We start from the raw sequence: 8167 nt of genomic DNA, 5'->3' as shown, positions 1-8167 counted from the left end.
GAATCAGGCACAGGGAACCTCGGGCCTGGGGGCTGCATCTGACCCCCCCCCCCCCCCCCCAGCTTGCCTGAATCTGGCCCCTGAGTCTACAGGCTCCCCTGTCCAGCATCCGGGAGTTGGCACTGATGCTCCAGGGCTCCCTGTGTCCCTCCACGGTGGGGCCATGAACACTCCTGGCTGGAGCTGGGCAAGTAGGGCCAAATCCGACCCCTGGCTCTGCCTGGAGGAGGAAGGAAGCTGCTCCTGGCTGGGGAAACAGCAGGGTAGCAAAGCAAGGCTTGGAGGCTTTCCCTGCTGATCTTGACTGGTGGTAATCACAGCCAATCGGAGCAGTGGGGTGGTGCCAGGAGCGGTGGAGCCAGGTGTGTCCCTGGGGAGCTGCACCAGGTAAGTGCCCTCCCAAGCCTGCTTTCTGCCAGTCTAACCCCACACACTGGACCCCTCATTTTTTGGCCCCACCCCAGAGCCTAAGGGGGCCCACAAAAGCTACTAGCTCAGGCCCTGCGGGCTCTAGTGAGGGGACTGAAGTGTTTGTGTGCAGCCCCTAACTGATTCTGTGGGTTGGGGTCCCCTGACTCCAAAAAGGTTCCCCATCCTGACTAAATTCTCTGCTCTTTACAGCAGGGGTGGGGAACCCAGGGCCAGATGTGGCCCCCAGCTTGCCTGGATCTGGCCCCTGAGGCTCAGGGTTCCCCATAGCATTGGGGAGCCCGTGCTAGCGATCCAGTCCCCCCACCTCACTGCAGGGTAGGAGCGCACACAGTCTACTAGCGGGGTGCCCCCCCAGGCTCTGGTGTGGCAGGGGAATATGGGGAGGGTTTCTCCTCAGTCAGGGGCCAGGGCAGTGAGGGGGGTTTTGTTTCACTTGTGGGTGGCCCTGGCTGATGTTTGTGGGTCAGTAACCCCCAGCCCTGCTTTCCAGCAATGGTCTAGCCAAGGCAGGCGCGAGAGCCCCCGCTCCGGACAGTGGCCAGCGTTGTGGCTGGTAGCGCCTCTTCTCCCTGCCCTGACCATCTGAACCCTGAGTGAGGGGACACTGACCCAGCCTGCAGCTGGTGGCTTTGGGCTGCAGCGGGGGGGGGGGGGGGGGCTGCTCCCCCTCTGACGAAGGGAGTGGGCACCTGCGCTGCCCTCCGGGAACAGAGTCCATCCCCCAGCCAGGCAGCTCGGTTCTGGGGTGGCGGTGCCTGAGCGTGGGGCTTAACTCCAGGTAGGAGAGGGCCTGGCTCCTGGGGAGGCGGGGAAGGTTAAGAGCTTGGGGGGGGGGGGGAAGAGATCAGAGGAATGGAAGAAAATTAGGCACAACTCTTTTCTGGGGTGTGCCGCTGACCCTCGGGGAAAAAAATCAGTCAGGGGCTGCACAAAACCTCGCTGATGTGGCCCCCAGCTGAGTAGCAGAAAGACACTCCCCGTATTCCTCTCCCTCAGCAGAACCTAGGGGGCCCAGGCTAGTAGACTTTGTGCACTCCAGACCCACAGGGAAAGGGCAGGGGGCTGGAGCACCAGGTGGGCTCCCCAATGGTGGGTGGGGAGCCCTGATCCAGCCCCTTCCCCCCCCCCCCCCGAGCCTTAGGTTCTCCCACCCTGCCCAGCTCTGGTAGGTCTTCTCCGTCTCTAACAGGCAGGAGTCCGTGGGCCAAGTTTACATGGCCCATTTTGCCAGGCCCCGAGCTGCAAAGGTGGGACAGGGCTACGGAGGGGGATACACGTTCATGTGGGAAGACTTTGGCGCTGGGGCATTCTTCCCTGGGTGCAAACGCTGCCTTCGGCAGCTGTTGTTCAGCCGGGCTCTGTTTCCAAGGGCAGCTCCCAGCAGTAGAAGTGAGAGGGGCCCCCAATTTCTGCCAAACGGCTGTGCCATTGGGACAGAGACGGGTGCATCCCTTGCAATGAGGGATGTTTGGGGTTGGAGGAATGCCCCTGGGGTCAAACAGTGCCCCCTACTGGCTGCTTTTTGCAGCACAGTCCAGCATCCCTGACTGGAACCCTAGGGAGGAAACAAAATTGGTGGATTTGTAGGGCTCTATCCCAGATCGCCAGAAAGAGGGTGCCAGTTCCGCCATGTAGCTAGTGCTGTATGTTGCCATCGTGCTCTGTGAGTGTTTAGTAACCCCCACGACCTCCCTCCCCGGTATCTCTGATCGGGTCACAGATGGGGACACTGAGGCACACCGAGTGGGGCAGCAACTTGCTCTGGGGGAGTCAGTGGTGGAGCTGAGATCAGAATTCCAGCCTTTCTGGTTCCTGCTCCTCAGCTGACTTTGCTAATCGGTGCTGCTGGGCGCTGAGGCTCTACTGAGGCTGCTGGGGGGAGGAGGGGGTGGGTGGAAGCTGCAGGGACGTTCTGGCTACTGCTTCCTACAGCTCCCATTGGTCAGGAATTGTCTCCAGGAGGGAAGCCCAGGCGACACCACCCTCGTCCGGAGTGGGGCAGCAGACGGAGACACTCTCCAGCGGGCACCCCTGTTGGAGGTGCACCCCAGAAGGGGTGGTCATGGGCGGTGTGACTCGCCGCAGGCCTGAGTTGCCAGAGAGGGTTTCCGCTAACAGACTGAGCCCGTGCAGGAACCTGCCTGTGGCCAGAGGGGGGCACTTGCGTGTGGTGAGAGCCACCCCCTTTCGAGTAGTCTCAAGCAGTTTGGAGGGGGTGTGCTCCAGAAACGGGGCCAGTGCCGGTCGTGTTTGCTCTCTGGACGCTAAGTTGAACAGAACTTCCGTTTTAAAGCAGATTTACTACAACTTTTACCCCCTGGGGCCCTGGCCTTTCAGGAGCTATTGCTCCTGGAGCAAGCACAGTTTTCACTGCCCTGTACAATAGAACATCAGCTTCCAATGAGGCACTTAATCAAAACACGCCTCGCGACCTGCTGGCAGAAAAGTGCACGCCAGCCTTGATGCAGCAAAGACAAAACTAAACCTGTAAGGGGGACTCTTCTCCGCCCTCTGTCCCCTGGCTCCCTGCTGCTCCCCCACCTCATCTTCCCTCTCCCTTGCCCCTTCCTCCTGCTTCCCCAGCACAGCACCACCCCTTCTTCCCCTCTTGCTTTCCTCTGAATACCTCCCTCTCTGGGCAAACTCCCAAGAGAAAATGATTTCTCTCCATACACCCCCCCCTCTCCAATTTTCTTGCACCCTCTGCTGGCTTGTCTATGAGAACTGTAAGCTCTTCAGGGTAGGAACACTTACATCTTTAGAGTTACATACCGAGTGTTTATATTTTCTGTAACCGACCCGCTCTGGCCCACCGTAAGAGCAAGACTGAGCGCTGTGACCCTGGCAGCTGGAAGTTTGGGGACGCCTGCCTTTGAGAGAGGGACTCATGTATTATCTGCGCTTCCATCCACCATTGCTTGTATCCGACAATACTCCCCTCTGTGGACCACACAGACCACTGCTGGCCTCCGGACCGTACCAATCGGCCATAAGACAGATCCAAGTCAGTATCCTCGTATAATCCTAGTAGATCAGCCCCAGCTGTTCTGAGGGTCTGGCTGATCCCGAGGTGCATGCTCTCACCTGTCTGAGAAGGAGGCTGTGCCCTGTGTTTTGCACTGCTCCCGCTATCCCGGGCTCCTCTGCACTTGTATATCCCATGGGAAGGGGCTGGCGTCACGACCACAAGGGCCTCAGTCCAGGAATTAGCAGGGAACTGAGCAAATGCCAGGCTGGCCTGGGGAACAGGGGAAGCACTCGGAAAGCTTCTTAGGGAGGTTGCCAGATGTCTCCGGTCACAAGCATCAGGCTAGGCTAAAACCCGGGGGTGCAACCAACCTTCCTCCTGGAGTGCAGGCTTGGGGAAAGCACCAGGCTGACCGCTCTGCCAGGGCAACACCAGGAAAAGGTTCCCTACAGCGTCCCATCCATGGTCAACCCTGACTCAGAGGTGCCAGCTCAAGAGGTAAGGACCATAAGAATGACCAGACGGGGTCAGACCAAAGCTCCATCCAGCCCCGTGTCCTGTCTGCCCACAGTGGCCAATGCCCCAGAGGGAGTGAACAGAGCTGGGAATCATCACGCGATCCCTCCCCTGTCGCCCATTCCCAGCCCCTGACAAGCAGGCTAGGGACACGGTTCCTACCCATCCCGGCTGATAGCCATTGAGGGACCTAATCTAAAAGGGGAGGTTCATCTCCATGGCTCGTTGCCTCCCTGGCTTTTCACAGGAACGATATCGGAGCAGAAGTCTAGACCACTCTCCTGTCTCTGCTAGTGACCTGAATGAGATGCTCTGGGGGAAGGTGACACATCCTAGACCAGGCAGATCTAGAACTTCCTGGCCACCTGGGAAGTCCATTCACCGGCCTGTGGCATACGGAAGAAATCTTGCTAGAGTAATTCCTGCAGCCTCTGCTGCCTGTTTTAGAGGGGACAGAAGGAGTTAGTGGCTTGCAAAAGGAAAGCGCATGTTAGTGACTTGCCCAAGGCCATGGATGAGTCAGTGTCAGAGGAACGACTCCATACTGTCGGGTGTTGAAAGCTGGCAGTGCCGCTCCTTGTTTCCGTTCCCGGCAAACACCCGTCGAAGATTTCGGTGGCCTCCTCCTCTTCCTTTCCCTTTCAAACTGTAACTCTTTGTATGACCCCAGCAAGGGTAGTGTGGGCTTGGCCCCAAGAGGCCCAATCAACTCTCCTTGCCTCCTGGAAAGGTTGAGTCCGGCAGCGGAGTCAAGCCAGCCCACTCCGGAGCCTAGTGAGTTCCCTTTCAGAGGGCAGTCGTCTCGTGAACATGCGCGTCCCAGTTCACCATTCAGTGGTGCCACGGATCATGGCGATGGGCCATTACAACGCTCTCGATGGGTCCGACTGGCTTTCTCCCCACCTCCCCCGTCTGCCGCAGCTGCTGCTCTCCTCCAGTGACGCTGGTTGCACCCAAGGCTCGTGTCCTAACCCCGCTCTCTCTGTGGATCCAGACGTCCTGTGTTTCGGCGTCACGCCTTCCAGCCTGGGTCCGCTGCTGGGGTGTCCTTCCAATTCTTCCCCACTGGGTCCTTTCAGTCACCTTAACAGCCTCGCCTCCTAAATCCTTCCTCCGTGGTCTCCGCCCCACCACCGCTTCAAGCTCTCCACTCCACGCATTCTTGCCTTTAACATGGCCGACCCCTGGCTGATGTTACATGTCGATGAATCAGCTAATCGAGTGGTCGATGGAATTTCAGTCGACTACTGGATTAGTCGTTAAGGGGCGGGGTGTCACATTACTGAGTTGGAGGGAAGCAGCCAGATCACTGCTGCACCCATAGGTGGGGGTGTTGGCCCCAGAAATTGGTATGAAAGGGAGCCATGTGGGGTATTGAATGGGAGATTATTGTTTGTTAATCTTATGTACGCTATTTATGTGAGTGTATAATGTCTGTGTGTGTAGGTAGGAATCTGTAATCTGTGTGGAAGCTGAATATTTCTCTGAATGTGGTTAAGCATGGCTATGGACAGGGTGAGTAGCAAAGCCCTGTGGAACAATGGCTCTCAATAGGCTATGGACACACCCAAAGAATGGGGTTTTGTCACCTGAGGGCAGCCAGCAGGGAACATAGAGATTGGCCTCTGACCAGGTGACTTGCTGCATACAAGAAGAGGCCAGGAAGGAGGTATAAAGAGGCCATGTGGTCGATGCCATCTTTGTTCTCAGCTCAGCACTTCATCCCAGAGGCAGCATTGCAGGGATCGAAGAGCCTGGAAGACCTGTGAACCCATCCTGATCGTAGGATGTGCAATAAGAACTTTTAAACCAGCAGCTGCAACACCTCTGCTAGAGCCTGCATCGAGGACTGGGAGATTCGGTGCCTGTAACGTACTGTACTTTAATAACCTTACTCTCAGGCTTTTCTTTCTTGTAATAATAAACCTTTAGATATAGATTCTAAAGGATTGGCCCAGCGTGATTTGTGGGCAAGGTCCAGAGGGTAAATTGACCAGGGATCTGTGGCTGGTTTCTTGGAACCGGACAGAACTTGTTCGGGGTAGGTGGGATTGGGTGCTAGGACCCCCCACCTGTGTATAGGCCCGGGGCCATCTGAGGCACGGATATTGCTGGGGTGTCGGAGGGGTTTTGCTCGGGAGGCTTCAGGCAGGCAGCTGAAGCGCTCTGTGGGACTGGTTTGTGGCCTGTGTGGAAAGGTCACCAGTCGGGGGCTGTAAGAAGCCCCGGATTCGAGCAATTCGCCCTGAGCGGACGCCCTCAGCTGTGCCCAGACACGGCCCGGTCCGTCACACGGGGCGGGGCGCTCGCTCTCCTGGCTGCACCTCTGTCATTTAAATGTCATAAGAGCTGCCTGTTTACTGCTTCCATCCCCGCTCGTGCTGTTCCCGCTTACCTCCGCCTCCCCTGCGGAGACAGTGCTGGGGGGGAACTGTTTTTTAAGCTGGTTCCCCCCAGCACTGGCTCCTGTTGCCCCCTCTTGCTGCTTCTGATACAGAGGCAGCAAGCACGGGGAAGCAACTAGTGAACTAGTGATGCGACTAGCTGATAAGCCTAAGCTTATCGGGTAGTCTGCTAGTCGCTTACACCCCTAATGGGAAGTTTGCTGTTGACGCCAGTGGCAGCAGGGTGCCAGAGCTAAAATTTCCCTCCTGTCTCTTCTCCAAGCTCCCCTCCTCCCCCAGGAATGCCTGGAGCATGGAAGCCAGTTCAAAGCATGAGCGGACGAGGCAAGATCTGAAAATAGCACCATGCAACATTAAAATAGCCTGAGCCATTCGGCTGCTTCAGCGTCACCTCAAAATACGCTCCTTGGACAGGAGGCGAGCTATAAATAAGTGAGCAGTAATTTGCAAAATACACTGCTCCCCAGCAGGAATCAGGCAGAGGACAGCCTCGTGTAGAATCTGATCCCCCCCAACTGGGTAGACCTTAGTGCAGTGCCTCACACTGGCACTGGCAGGGCTATTTATAGTGGGAGCAGTGGGGAATGTAATGCAGCACGGGTCAGTCACAGGGCAGGGGGTGTACAGTTACTCGCTAGATCAGGTGAGCGTTGAGTGACACAACAACACATCCCAGCTCCCCACACTTCCGTCTTAATCAGGTTCGTGATATCTGAGCAGACTCAGAGCGCAAACAGAGAAGCGGTCAAGCTCAATGCTCCCTTGAATGTTTTTTTCCACCTGCGTGTGGAATAAATGTTATGCGTACTGAAACATGTGCAGATGTGCACCACCTGCAGAGACAATGCTGCCGGCTGTGGGCGCTTTGCTAATCAGCTGGGCGGCGTTTGACTCTCTCGTGGGTGGCTACCCAAGCGCTCAGCGTACCGTGAACACGGCTCTGGCTGAAAAAATGACCCCACTGCAGAGAGGCGAGCAGTGGCCCTGTGGAACTGCTGCTCATCGCCCCTCTCGGGCTGCGTGTGGCCGTTGCAGTGAGTGTGGGAGGTGGCCCCAAACAGCGAGGTTGCTGAGTCAGCGAGAGGAGGCCTGCAGGAGCTCTTAGCACTGAAGAGGCTGCGGTTCGGCTGAGCTGGAGCACGGAGGATTCCTGCCCACTCGTGGTTAGCAGAGACCCCACGGCACTTTCCCTCCCAGGGAAACAGCTTTTCCTAATCTCCAACCTAGACCTCCCCCACTGCAATGTGAGCCCATCGCTGCTTCTTCAAGTGCTTGCTCATATTCGACAGAAGAGTGTGTGCCTGGCACATGCACCGGTGCCGGAAGCTTTCCCCTAAGCAGTGCCCAGAGGGGCGGGGGTCCCAGTGTCCCCCGGAGTGGCAGGCATATGCCACACTATGTAGGACAGTCCCCGGCCCCTCCCTCCTCTGTCCCTTCTTGTGGCCAGTGACTGTGCTTGGAACAGTAGCTAGCGTTTCCCTTCATCCTACTGAGGCTAGTTAGTCTCTCCTTAGTTCAGTGCCTGTAAATAGTTCTGTGGACTGCTGGGTTCTTCTTAGAGACTTTGCCTGGGGGGTGGATGGGGCCAGTGGGGAGGCCAAGCTGCTTCAAGAGGTTGTTCCCCCCATGGAGGCCTTTAAGGCTGCTCCTTCGCCTATGGAAAGAACTCGGGTCTCCAGAGGTCTGTCGTGCACTTTCATTAGCATGAGCGCGCCACGCTAAGGGGAGGAGCCACCGTCCCGAGCTTGCGACTGACCCCGGTTCTGCGGTGCTGGAGGAGCAGCGCTGGTAATGCTCTTCTCCCCCAGCGACTTCGGAGGAGCCTACCTGGGGCATCGGGCTGCTC

This window comes from Pelodiscus sinensis, chromosome 32 (genome assembly GCF_052426305.1).
Source record: "Pelodiscus sinensis isolate ZL-2025 chromosome 32, ASM5242630v1, whole genome shotgun sequence".
NCBI lineage: Eukaryota > Metazoa > Chordata > Testudines > Trionychidae > Pelodiscus > Pelodiscus sinensis.
Note: the sequence above shows the minus strand (reverse complement) of the source record.